This window comes from Arachis hypogaea, chromosome 9, assembly GCF_003086295.3.
Source record: "Arachis hypogaea cultivar Tifrunner chromosome 9, arahy.Tifrunner.gnm2.J5K5, whole genome shotgun sequence".
Taxonomy (NCBI): Eukaryota; Viridiplantae; Streptophyta; class Magnoliopsida; order Fabales; family Fabaceae; genus Arachis; species Arachis hypogaea.
Genome location: NC_092044.1, coordinates 35694021 through 35707927, shown reverse-complemented (window position 1 = coordinate 35707927; position 13907 = coordinate 35694021). Strand labels below are relative to the sequence as shown.

At 36.7% G+C, this 13907-nt stretch overlaps 1 non-coding gene across 1 annotated transcript; it reads left to right on the top strand.

Annotated features, from left to right (window-relative positions):
• The first annotated feature begins 7999 nt into the window (after positions 1-7999).
• Positions 8000-8107, top strand: LOC112713766 (small nucleolar RNA R71). Its single transcript, XR_003158727.1, has one exon. It is a non-coding gene; the product is annotated as a small nucleolar RNA R71 (small nucleolar RNA).
• The last annotated feature ends 5800 nt before the right edge of the window (positions 8108-13907 follow it).

Here is a 13907-nt window from a genome sequence, read left to right as displayed (position 1 = left end):
TGGCGACAGTCTGTGAATGGGGTGTATCTGTACAGAAAATGTCCATTCCACGCGTACGCATGGGCGTACGTTTTTCCAAAAATTTTACTAAGTGTCAAAAGCTGCAGAATCACCAACTTTTAGTCCCAACTTCTGACGTGCATAACTTTTCCATTTTAAATCGTTTTCCTTTGTTCTTCAAGCGGCGTAAACTTTACGGACACAATTTTCTTATAAAACAAGTTTGAAACGATTTGGGAGTTTGGAAGCCGAGTTATGCCTCACCGAAATTCGGCCAAAAACCAATTTTTTTACAAAAGCTCCAAACCTAAATTTTCATTAAACCAAACTCAAACCACACCTCCATTACATATATTTAGCATATCCATATACCATTTAATTTACCAAAGTCATCCACATCCTGTTTAAATCAATTGTACATCAATATATACCTAATATCATATCTATTCCTCATGACTTAGCCACAACATACACCACAAACTCATGTTTATTCCTCTTCCTACTTTACAAGCACCAATAAGCCATTATTCAACAACCCAAATCCAACGTCAAAAATTAAGCAAAAAACTCATCATTTATTATTAAGTACTAATTAATTTACATACGCATACATTCATTCCTATCTTAAGGTCAACTAGCCTAAATTTTCACAGAACATTATATATTATATACGCGAAACTTAAACCATACCTTGGCCGATTTCCACGTTTTGTCCAAGGCAAAACACCAAAGTCACACACACAGCCCCCACAAGTCCAAATTCAACAAAGCCTTAGCACCAATCTTTCACCAAGCTTCCAATGCCCATGATTCAAGTTCCAATATATATATATGTACACCTAAATTCACATATCTATATATAAAATTCAATACTCATGCACTAATTCAATGAATTAACTAGGGTTAATAATCCTTACCGTGTTCACAGATCAAACAGACCAAACCCAACAAGTTTCGCAAGCTAGATTGAACCTAGAGTACCAAAATCAACCAAATCTCAATATGGGTTCTCACCAATTTTCAAAATTCTTAGAAATTAAGAGGCTGAGATGAGAAATGAGACTTACCTATGAAATTGTTCCAATAGATTTGTAGAGCTTGACGCGATGGACCCGTGGTGAAACGGTACGGCAATCAGAGCTCGGATGGAGAAGTGATCGTGGATTAAAGTGAAGGTTAGGGTTTGAGAAGCTTCTCGATCTCTTCCCTTCTTCAAAGTTGCAGCATGAATTCCCTTTCTGGGAAGAAGGAGACACTGAGTCTCTTATTAATGAGGACTTGGTTAGGCCCATGTGTCCGGTTCGGGCCTAGTTCGATCGGTTCGGTCTGTTCTGCCCAATTTTGGGTCAAATTATTTGAAATTAGTGTCAAACTTCTCGTTTTAATGAGCTCTATCCTAATTTAATATAATATTCACATTTTTTAAATTTTTTTATTAAAATTTAATTTATCAACTAATTATTTACTAATTTAGCGAGGTTTATAGTATTTGCATAACAGAGAGGTCCCTTATGCTAGCGACGGTGACGCTAATGGCTGTTCTTAATGAAATATGAATGATTGAATGCTATTGAAACTTCCTGGGTAGATGTAAGGGTTGTGGTTCGTCCCACTTGCTTCGTGTAATACCCTAACTTGTAGTACCTCATGATCGTACTAAAATTTTGAGCGCTACTAACGTTTATTCCTTTAATTATATACTATGTTTATTTAATATTGAGCTTTCGCGAATACGAACCAAACCAAACCTTTAATTAAGGAAACAAAAAGTTTTTACTTTTAATCACTTAATCACAAAAATATATATATTCATATTTAATTATTATAAAGTTACCAAAATCCTAGCTCCGTATGAAATCAAAATAACAGAAACTCTAGAGAAGCTTTTTGATCAAACTGCTGAACAAAAAACGTCAGAAATTTTCTGTGCCTCCTAAAACTCTAATTGGATGATGGTGCACGAAATTGTGATCTCAATGGCGCCAACAACTTGGTACGCACAATTGTAATATCACTCTTTTTCACAACTTCGCACAACTAACCAGCAAGTGCACTGGGTCATCCAAGTAATAAACCTTACGTGAGTAAGGGTCGATCCCACGGAGATTGTCGGCTTGAAGTAAGCTATGGTCACCTTATAAATCTCAGTCAGGCGGATTCAAATGGGTTATGGAGTTTTGATAATTAAAATATAAATAAAACATAAAATAAAGATAGAGATACTTATGTAAATCATTGGTGGAAATTTCAGATAAGCGTTTGGAGATGCCTCATTCCTTTTGAATCTCTACTTTTCTACTGTCTTCATCCAATCCTTCATACTCCTTTCTATGGGAAGCTATATGTAGAATGTCACCGTTGTCAATGGCTACTTTCCATCATCTCAGTGAAAAAGGTCCTCTACGGTTTCCCGCATGGCTAATCAGATGTTGGTTCTCGATCGTGTAAGAAAAGGATTTACTATCCTTTTGCGTCTGTCACCACGCCCTACAGTCACGAGTTTGAAGCTCGTCATAGTCATTCCATCCCAGATCCTACTCATAATACCACAGACAAGGTTTAGACTTTCCAGATCTCAAGAATGCTGCCAATGGATTCTAGCTTATACCACGAAGACTCTGATCTCACGGAATGGAAGGCTCTATTGTCAGGAGAGGCAACCATGCGTCATGGACCAGGAATCCAAGAGATACACACTCTAGCTTTCGTAGGTAAAACGGAAGTGTTTGTCAGGCATGCGTTCATAAGTGAGAATGGTGATGAGTGTTACGGATCATCACATTCATTAGGTTAAAGTGCGAATGAATATCTTAGAATGAGAATAAGCATGAATTGAATAGAAAATAGTAGTAATTGCATTAATACTCAAGGAACAGCAGAGCTCCACACCCTTAATCTATGGTGTGTAGAAACTCCACCGTTGAAAGTACATAAGTGATAGAGGTCCAGGCATGGCCGTGAAGCCAGCCCCCAATGCCTAAGATCGCATAAACTGATCAAAGATAGATACCAAGATCCAAATACAATAGTAAAAAGTCCTATTTATACTAGACTAGTTACTAGGGGTGCAGAAATGAGTAAATGATGCAGAAATCTACTTCCGGGCCCACTTGGTGTGTGCTTGGGTTGAGCATTGAAGCTTTCACGTGTAGAGGTCTTCCTTGGAGTTGAACGCCTGTTTGTAACTTGTTTCTGGCATTTGACTCTGCTTCACAACTTGTTTTTGGCGTTTAACGCCAGAATAGGATAGAAAGTTGGCGTTAAACGCCAGAATAGGGCAGAAAGCTGGCGTTAAATGCCAGTTTGCGTTATCTAAACTCGGACAAAGTATGGACTATTATACATTTCTGGAAAGCCCTGGATGTCTACTTTCCAACGCAGTTAAGAGCGCGCCAATTGGACTTTTGTAGCTCTAAAAATTCCATTTCAAGTGCAGGAAGGTCAGAATCCAACAACATCTGCAGTCCTTTGTCAGCCTCTGAATCAGATTTTTGCTCAGATCCCTCAATTTCAGCCAGAAAATACCTGAAATTACAAAAAAACACACAAAATCATAGTAAAGTCCAAAAATGTGAATTTTGCTTAAAACCTAATAATGCCAATGTGGAGCACGACTTTAACCACTCAGTTTCAAGCTTTTCACTTGGACCTTCATGACACAAGCACATGGTTAGGGACAGCTTGATTTAGGCGCTTAGGCTTGGATTTTATTTTCTTGGGCCCTCCTATCCACTTATGCTCAAAGCCTTGGATCCTTTTTACCCTTGCCTTGTGGTTTTAAGGGCTATTGGCTTTTTCTGCTTGCTTTTTCTTTTTCTTTCTTTTTCTTTTAATTTTTGCCTTTTTTTCTTTTTTTTCACTGCTTTTTCTTGCTTCAAGAATCAATTTCATGATTTTTCAGATTATCAATAACATTTCTCTTTGTTCATCATTCTTTCAAGAGCCAACAATTTTTAACATTCATAAACTTCACTATCAAAAATATGCACTGTTCAAGCATTCATTCAGAAAATAAAAAGTATTGCCACCATATCAAAATAATTGAACTAATTTCAAGATAAAATTTGAAATTCAAGCACTTCTTGTTCTTTTGTAATTAAGCACATTTTTCATTTAAGAGAGGTGAAATATTCATGGAATTATTCATAGCTTTAAGACATAGACACTTAGACACTAATGATCATGTAATGAAGACACAAGCATAGGTGACACAATAAGCATAAAAATCGAAAACAGAAAAATAAATAGACAAGGAGATTAAGGAATGAGTCCACCTTAGTAAGGGTGGTGTCTCCCTCTTGAAGAACCAATGGAGCGCCTAAGCTCCTCTATGTCTCTTCCTTGCCTTTGTTGCTCCTCCCTTATAGCTCTTTGATCTTCTCTAATCTCATGGAGAATGATGGAGTGCTCTTGGTGCTCCACCCTTAGTTGGTCCATGTTGTAACTCAAGCCTTTCAAAAGAGGTGTTGAGTTGCTCCCAATAGTTGTGTGGAGGAAATTGCATCCCTTGAGGCATCTCAGGGATTTCTTGATGAGGATCTTCCTCATGGTCTTGTTGAGGTCCATGAATGAGCTCTCTTGTTTGCTCCATCCTTTTCTTAGTAATGGGCTTGTCCTCTTCAATAGGGATGTCTCCTTCTATGTCAATCCCAGCCAAATCTCATAGATGACAAATAAGATGAGGAAAGGCTAACCTTGCCAAGGTGGATGACTTGTCAGCCACCCTGTAGAGTTCTAGAGGTATGATCTCATGAACTTCCACTTCCTCCCCAATCATGATACTATGGATCATGATTGTCCGATCCACAGTCACTTCAGATCGATTACTAGTAGGAATGATGGAGCGTTGGATGAACTCCAACCATCCTCTAGCCACAGGCTTAAGGTCTGGTCTTCTCAATTGAACCGGATTACCTCTTGAGTCTCTTTTTCATTGAGCTCCTTCCACATATATGTCCATGAGGACTTGGTCCAACCTTTGATCAAAGTTGACCCTTCTAGTGTAGGGGCATGCGTTTTCTTGCATAATTAGCAAGTGGAACGCCAACCTTACATTTTTCGGACTAAAATCTAAGTATTTCCCCCGAACAATTGTAAGCCAATTCTTTGGATTCGGGTTCATACTTTGATCATGGTTCCTAGTGATCCATGCATTGGCATAGAACTCTTGAACCATTAAGATTCCGACTTGTTGAATGGGGTTAGTAAGAACTTCCCAACCTCTTCTTCGGATTTCATGTCGGATCTCCGGATACTCATTTTTTTTAGCATGAAAGGGACCTCAGGGATCACCTTCTTCTTGGCCACAACTTCATAGAAGTGATATTGATAGACCTTTGAGATGAATCTCTCCATCTCCCATGACTCGGAGGTGGAAGCTTTTGCCTTCCCTTTCCTCTTTCTAGAGGTTTCTCCGGCCTTATGTGCCATAAATGGTTATGGAAAAACAAAAAAAAGTAATACTTTTACCACACCAAACTTAAAAGGTTTGCTCGTCCTCGAGCAAAAGAAGAAAGAAAGAAGGGGAAGAAGAAGAAAATGAAGGAGATGGAGGGAGATAGTGGTTCGGCCAAGAGGGGGAAAGGTGTTTGTGTTGTGTGAATATGAAGGAGTAGTGAGGGGTTTATATAGGGTGAGGGGAGGGTTGGGATTCGGTCATTAGGGTTAGGCTTGGGAGGAAAAAGTGTTTGAATTTGAAAGTGAGGTAAGTGGGGTTTTGGGGAAGAGATATGGAGGTGATTAGTGAAGAGGTGATGGGGAAGAGTGAATGAGTTGATTGGTGAGGAGTATTTGGGGAAGAGTGTTGTGAGAAGGTAGATGGAGATCCTGTGGGATCCACAGATCCTGAGGGGTCAAGGATGTATCATCCCTGCTCCTATTAGGCGTGCAAAATGCCCTTACTGTGCAATCTTGGCATTTAACGCAAGATTACTGCTTGTTTCTGGCGTTAAACGCCAGCTTTTATTCCTTTTCTGGCGTTAAACGCCAGGCTGCAACCTATTTCTGGCATTTAACGCCAGATTGTAGCCTATTTCTGGTGTTTAACACAAGTCTGGTGCTTGTTTCTGGTGTTTAACGTGCAGAATGGTGCTAGACTGGGCGTTAAACGCCCATTCTGCTACCCTTACTGGCGTTTAAACGCCAGTAAGTTGCTCCTCTAGGGTGTGCTATTTTTAATGCTATTTTTTATTTTTCTTGAATTTTTGCAGTTGTTTTTGTGACTCCATATGATCATCAACTTAAAAAATGAAATAACATAGATAAATAAAAATTGGGTTGCCTCCCAATAAGCGCTTCTTTAATGTCAATAGCTTGACAGTGAGCTCTCATGGAGCTTCACAGATGTTCAGAGCATTGTTGGGACCTCCCAACACCAAACTTAGAGTTTGAATGTGGGGGTTCAACACCAAACTTAGAGTTTGACTGTGGGGGCTTTGTTTGACTCTGCATTGAGAAAAGCTTTTCTTGCTTCCTCTCCATGGTTACAGAGGGAGATCCTTGAGTTTCAAACACAAGGTATTCCTCATTCAATTGAAGGACCAACTCTCCTCTATCCACATCAATCACAGCTTTTGCTGTGGCTAGGAAGGGTCTTCCAAGGATGATGGATTCATCATCATCCTTCCCAGTGTCTAGGATTATGAAATCAGCAGGGATGTAAAGGCCTTTGACCTTTACTAGCACGTCCTCTACCTATTCATAAGCCTTTTTCATGGATTTGTCTGCCATCTCTAATGAGAATGTGGTAGCCTGCACCTCAAAGATTTCCAATTTCTCCATTACAGAGAGTGGTATTAAATTTATGCCTGACCCCAGGTCACACAGAGCCTTCTCAAAGGTCATGGTGCCTATGGTACAGGGAATTAGGAATTTACCAGGATCCTGTTTCTTTTGAGGTAAAGTGTGCTGAACCCAGGTATTCAGTTCATTAATGAGCAATGGAGGCTCATCCTCCCAAGTCTCATTACCAAATAGCTTGGCATTTAGCTTCATAATTGCTCCTAAATACTGGGAAACTTGCCCTTCAACAATGTCTTTATCTTCTTTAGAAGATGAATAGTCATCAGAGCTCATGAATGGTAAAAGGAGGTTCAATGGAATCTCTATGGTCTCTAGGTGAGCCTCAGATTCCTTAGGTTCCTTAGTTGGAAACTCCTTTTTGTCCAGAAGACATCCCATGAGGTCTTCTTCACTGGGATTCACATCCTCCTCATCCTATGTGCATTCAGCCACACCCAGTAAGGTTATGGCCTTGCATTCTCTTTTTGGGTTCTTTTCTGTATTGCTTGGAAGAGTACTAGGAGGAGTTTCAGTGACTTTTTTACTCAGCTGGCCCACTTGTGCCTCTAAATTTCTAATGGAGGACCTTGTTTCATTCATAAAACTTAGTGTGGCCTTAGATAGATCAGAGACTATGTTTGTTAAGCTAGAAGGATTCTGCTCAGAATTCTCTGCCTGTTACTGAGAAGATTATGGAAAAGGCTTGCTATTGCTAAACATGTTTCTTCCACCATTATTATTGTTAAAGCCTTGTTGAGGCTTTGTTGATCCTTCCATGAGAAATTTGGAGGATTTCTCCATGAGGGATTATAGGTGTTTCCATAGGCTTCACCCATGTAGTTCACCTCTGCCATTGTAGGGTTCTCAGGATCATAAGCTTCTTCTTCAAAAGATGCTTCTTTAGTACTGTTGGATGCATTTTGCAATCCATTCAGACTTTGAGAAATCATGTTGACTTGTTGAGTCAACATTTTGTTCTGAGCCAATATGGCATTCAGAGCATCAATTTCAAGAACTCCTTCCTCTGAGGCATCTTATTATTCACAGGATTCCTTTTAGAAGTGTACATGAACTGGTTATTTGCAACCAAGTCAATGAGTTCCTGAGCTTCTGCAGGTATTTTCTTCAGGTGAATCGATCCACCTGCAGAATGGTCCAATGACATCTTAGACAATTTAGATAGACCATCATAGAATATATCCAGGATGGTCCATTCTGAAAGCATGTCAGAAGGACATTTTTTGGTCAGTTGCTTGTATCTCTCCCAAGCTTCATAGAGGGATTCATCTTCTTTATGTCTGAAGGTTTGAATATCCACTCTAAGTTTGCTCAGCTTTTAAGGAGGAAAGAACTTGACTAAGAAAGCCGTGACCAGCTTATCCCAAGAGTTCAGGCTATCTTTAGGTTGAGAGTCCAACCATACTCTAGCTCTATCTCTTACAGCAAAAGGGAAAAGCATAAGCCTGTAGACCTCGGGATCAACCTCATTGGTCTTAACAGTATCACAGATCTGCAAGAATTCAGTTAAGAACTGAAAAGGATCTTCTGATGGAAGTCCATAAAACTTGTAATTCTATTACATTAGAGAAACTAATTGAGGCTTTAGCTTAAAATTATTTGCGCATTAGAGAAACTAATTGAGGCTTTAGCTTAAAATTATTTGCTCCAACGGCAGGGATTGATATGCTTCTTCCATGTAACTTGGAATTTGGTGCAGTAAAGTCACCAAGCATCTTCCTTGCATTGTTGTGGGTTCGGCCATGTCTCTTCCTTTTTCGAAATTCTTTGTAAGGTTTTCTCTGGATTGTTGTGCTTTAGCTTCTTCTTCAGAGTCCTTTCAGGTTCAGGATCTGCTTCAACAAGAATGTCCTTGTCCTTGCTCCTACTCATATGAAAAAGAAGAGGACAGAAAAGGAAGAGGAATCTTCTATGTCACAGTATAGAGATTTCTTTATGTCAGTAGAAGAATAAGAATGAAGGAAGAAGAAGAAAAATTCGAACACAGAGAAGGGAGGGGTTCGAATTTTGAGAAGAGAAGTGTTAGTAGATAAATAAATAAATAGAAAGAGATGAGAGAGAGGAGAAAATTTGAAAATTAGACGAAAAGAAAAGAAAAATATTTTTGTTTTTATTTTAATTATTAGTTAGAATTTGAAAATAAGGAGAAAAAATAAAATTAAAATTAAAATTTGAAATAATTAGTTAATTAAAAAGAATTTTGAAAAAGAGGAAGGTGATTTTCGAAAATTAGAGAGAGAAAAGTAGTTAGGTGGTTTTAAAAAGGATAAGAATTAGTAAAACAAACAAAAAGTCAATTAGTTAGTTGAAAAAGATTTGAAAATCAATGTTGAAAAGATAAGGAGTTAGAAAAGATTTTTGAAATTGATTTTGAAAAAAATATGATTTGAAAAAGATATGTTTGAAAAGATATGATTGAAAAGATATTTTGAGAAAGATTTGAAAAAAAATTTAGAAAGATTTGATTTTGAAAATTTAAAATTGATTAATTGACTAACAAGAAACTAAAAGATATGATTCTAGAATTTAAAGATTGAACCTTTCTTAACAAGAAAGTAACAAACTTCAAATTTTTGAATCAATCACATTAATTGTTAGTAAAGTTTTCGAAAATTTGAAATAAAGAAAAGAAAAAGATTTTGAAAATCAATTTAAAAAAAAATTGAAAATATAAAAGAAAAATGAAAAAGATTTGATTTTTGAAAAAGTCTTGAAAAGATAAGATTTTTTTTAAAAATTGAAATCTTGACTTGACTAACAAGAAACAACTAATTTTAAAAATTTTTGAATAAGTCAATCCAAAGATTTCAAAATTTATAAGAGAAATCAGGGAAAGATGTATTTTTTATTTTTGAATTTTAATGAGAGAGAGAAAAACAACTAAATGACTCAAGACATAAAAATTTTAGATCAAAACACATGATGCATGCAAGAACACTATGAATGTCAAGATGAACACCAAGAATACTTTGAAGATCAAGATGAACATCAAGACTTATTTTTGAAAAATTTTTCAAGAAAAAAGAAACATGCAGGACACCAAACTTAGAAATTTTTCATGTTTAGACACTATGAATTCAAAAATGCATATGAAAAACAACAAACCACACAAAACAAGAAAATATGAAGATCAAACAAAAAGACTTGTCAAGAACAACTTGAATATCATGAAAGAATGCAATGCATGAAATTTTCGAAAAATGCACAAATTTTTAAAAACATGCAATTGACACCAAACTTAAAAATTGACACTAGACTCAAACAAGAAACACAAAAAAAATTTTTGGTTTTTATGATTTTATAAAATTTTTTATTTTTCTTTTCTTTTTTTTCAAAAAATTTTTGGAAAAATGAAAAATAAGAAAAATTTTTGAAAGATTTTTGAAAACTTTTTGAAAATAAAATAAGAAGAAAATTACCTAATCTGAGCAACAAGATAAACCGTCAGTTGTCCAAACTCGAACAATCCCCGGCAACGCACCAAAAACTTGGTGCACGAAATTGTGATCTTAATGGCGCCAACAACTTGGTACGCACAATTGTAATATCACTCTTTTTCACAACTTCGCACAACTAACCAGCAAGTGCATTGGGTCGTCCAAGTAATAAACCTTACGTGAGTAAGGGTCAATCCCACGGAGATTATCGGCTTGAAGCAAGCGATGGTCACCTTATAAATCTCAATCAGGCGGATTCAAATGGGTTATGGAGTTTTGATAATTAAAATATAAATAAAACATAAAATAAAGATAGAGATACTTATGTAAATCATTGGTGAGAATTTCAGATAAGCGTATAGAGATGCCTCATTCCTTTTGAATCTCTCCTTTCCTACTGCCTTCATCCAATCCTTCATACTCCTTTCTGTGGCAAGCTGTATGTAGGGCATCACTGTTGTCAATGGCTACTTCCCATCCTCTCAGTGAAAAAAGGTCCTCTACGGTTTTCCGCATGGCTAATCAGCTGTTGGTTCTCGATCGTGTAGGAATAGGATTTACTATCCTTTTGCATCTGTCACCACGCCCTACAGTCGTGAGTTTGAAGCTCGTCACAGTCATCCCATCCGAGATCCTACTCATAATACCACAAACAAGGTTTAGACTTTTTGGATCTCAAGAATGCTGCCAATGGATTCTAGCTTATACCACGAAGACTCTGATCTCACGGAATAGAAGGCTCTGTTGTCAGAAGAGGCAACCATGCATCGTGGACTAGGAATCCAAGAGATACACACTCTATCTTTCGTAGGTAGAACGGAAGTGTTTGTCAGGCACGCGTTCATAAGTGAGAATGGTGATGAGTGACCCGGATCATCACATTCATCAGGTTGAAGTGCAAATGAATGTCTTAGAATGAGAATAAGCATGAATTGAATAGAAAATAGTAGTAATTGCATTAATTCTCGAGGAATAGCAGAGCTCCACACCCTTAATCTATGGTGTGTATAAACTCCACGTTGAAAGAACATAAGTGATAGAGGTTCAGGCATGGCCGTGAGGCCAGCCCCCAATGTCTAAGATCGCATAAACTGATCAAAGATAGATACCAAGATCCAAATACAATAGTAAAAAGTCCTATTTATACTAGACTAGTTACTAGGGGTACAGAAATGAGTAAATGATGCAGAAATCCACTTCCGGGCCCACTTGGTGTGTGCTTGGGCTGAGCATTGAAGCTTTCACATGTAGAGGTCTTCCTTGGAGTTAAACACCAATTTGTAACTTGTTTCTGGCATTTGACTCTGCTTTGCAACTTATTTTTGGCGTTTAACGCCAGAATAGGGCAGAAAGCTGGCGTTAAACGCCAGTTTACATCGTCTAAACTCGGGCAAAGTATGGACTATTATATATTGCTGGAAAGCCCTGGATGTCTACTTCCCAACGCAGTTGAGAGCGCGCCAATTGGACTTCTGTAGGTCCAAAAATTCCATTTCAAGTGCAGGGAGGTCAGAATCCAACAACATCTGCAGTCCTTTGTCTGCCTCTGAATCAGATTTTTGCTCAGGTCCCTCAATTTCAGCCAGAAAATACCTGAAATCATAGAAAAACACACAAACTCATAGTAAAGTCCAGAAATGTGAATTTTGCTAAAAAACTAATAAAATATACTAAAAAATAACTAAATCATACTAAAAATTATGTAAAAAAATGACAAAAAACGTATAAATTATCCGCTCATCAGGTGAACTCAAAGTGAATGGGTGCTACGTCACCGTCAACTTCTGCCGATCAAAAATGATACCAACATGTAGAGAAAAAAGATACAGATACTTTTACTGAATTAGATTTTTTATTGGAGTTACGGATTGCAAAAAATCGAAGCCGGAAGTTCATGCCATCCATGGAATCACGTTCTCTTTCTTTTCCTTCAATAATAAACGCTGATGATGATGATTATCAATGGGATTTGGCTTGCTTAATGTTTAGATGACATAGGGGGTACGCATCACTTATTTATACTGCTGAGTCAGTGATTTAAGTTATAAATATCTTAAATGGATAATTATGAAAACTGGATATATTAAAATACAAGTAATAATATATATGAGTTATTAATATAAATGACATTAGCAACATAACCATAAAAGATATACGGTGAAACATTAGCAAAATTAAATTCATCAAAGAGTATCGATATTTACTCATATCAACGGATATTGAGTTCGATAATAATATTATTAACTAAAATCTATTTTTAAATTAAAAATATTAATTACTCAAATTAAAATATATATAATTTTCATTATTTATAAATTACTAAAATTATAGTATTAATTATGTAAAATATTTTATCATAATAAAAATATATATAAGAATCTGAATTTAATTGAACTCTAAAGTAGTTATAAAATTAATTTAATTACTTATAATAAAATAATTTTTAAAAATAAGAAACTCCAATTTATAAAATAAATTAAAATTTATTTATATTTATATTTTAAAAAATGTGGGTCGTTACACTTCTTATTGAGATTGGAACTCTCTGGATAGATGCAAGGATTATAGTTCACCCGACTTGTTCCGGATTAAGAAATTGAGAGTACTAATATAATTGATAACTTGTATTGAGACCGTTGAGATTTACTAAGATTGTTGAAATAAATGATGTTAATTGATATTATTGAGACTAAATATTGTTAATATTAATTGTTAGAAACTGAGAAAACCGAAAGGGCTTAATACTAGAATGAAAAATAATGATATTGAGATGATTAATAGCTTAGTGTTGGAAAGAATTGAGATTAGAGACAGTTGACAAGGACTAGGACTTAATAATTTTATCCTGTTTGGACAGAAAGGACCCTAGGCTTGAACCTTGAATGATTGGAGTTTAGAATTGCCTAGCGGGTTAGTATTGATAAACCACTATTTTATGGTTTATATTGTGTTTTATTGAGTAGTTTTATCAAGCTTTTCACCTACTTATTCATATGATTTGCATGTATTTACAATTCCTTCCTAAAAATATCCTATGATTAATAACTTGCTTCCTAAGGACCTTTTTGTTGTATATTTTTATCTTCCTTCGTACCATTCGATACCGTGATCTGTATGTTAAGTGTTTCAGGCTTCATAGGGCAGGAATGGCGTAAGGAATGAAGATGAAGCATGCAAAAATGGAAGGAACACAAGGAAATTGAGAAGATGACCAGCGAGAAGTCACGCGGTCGCATGGCTCACGCGACCGCGCAAAATGGAAGAAATCAGAGTGACGCGTTCGCGTGCCTGACGCGACCGTGTGGATTGGAAGCTGCACGAACGACGCGAATGCGTGGATGACGCGCACGCGTGATACGAAAAACGCTAAGTGAGGCAATCGCGTGGACGACGCGGACGCATGACGTGCACGATTTGCAGAATTACAAAAGTCACTGGCAGAGATTCTGGGCCGCATTTCAACCCAATTTTTGGCCCAAAAACACAGATTAAAGTCAGGGAACATGCAGAGACTCAACATGCTTTCATAACTCACAATTTTAGGTTTTAGATGTAGTTTTTAGAGAGAGAGGTTCTCTCCTCTCTCTTAGGATTAGGATTAGGATTTTTAGAAATTAGGAATATTTTCATCTTCATCAATTACAGGTTCAATGTTCCTTTTATTTGTTTTCT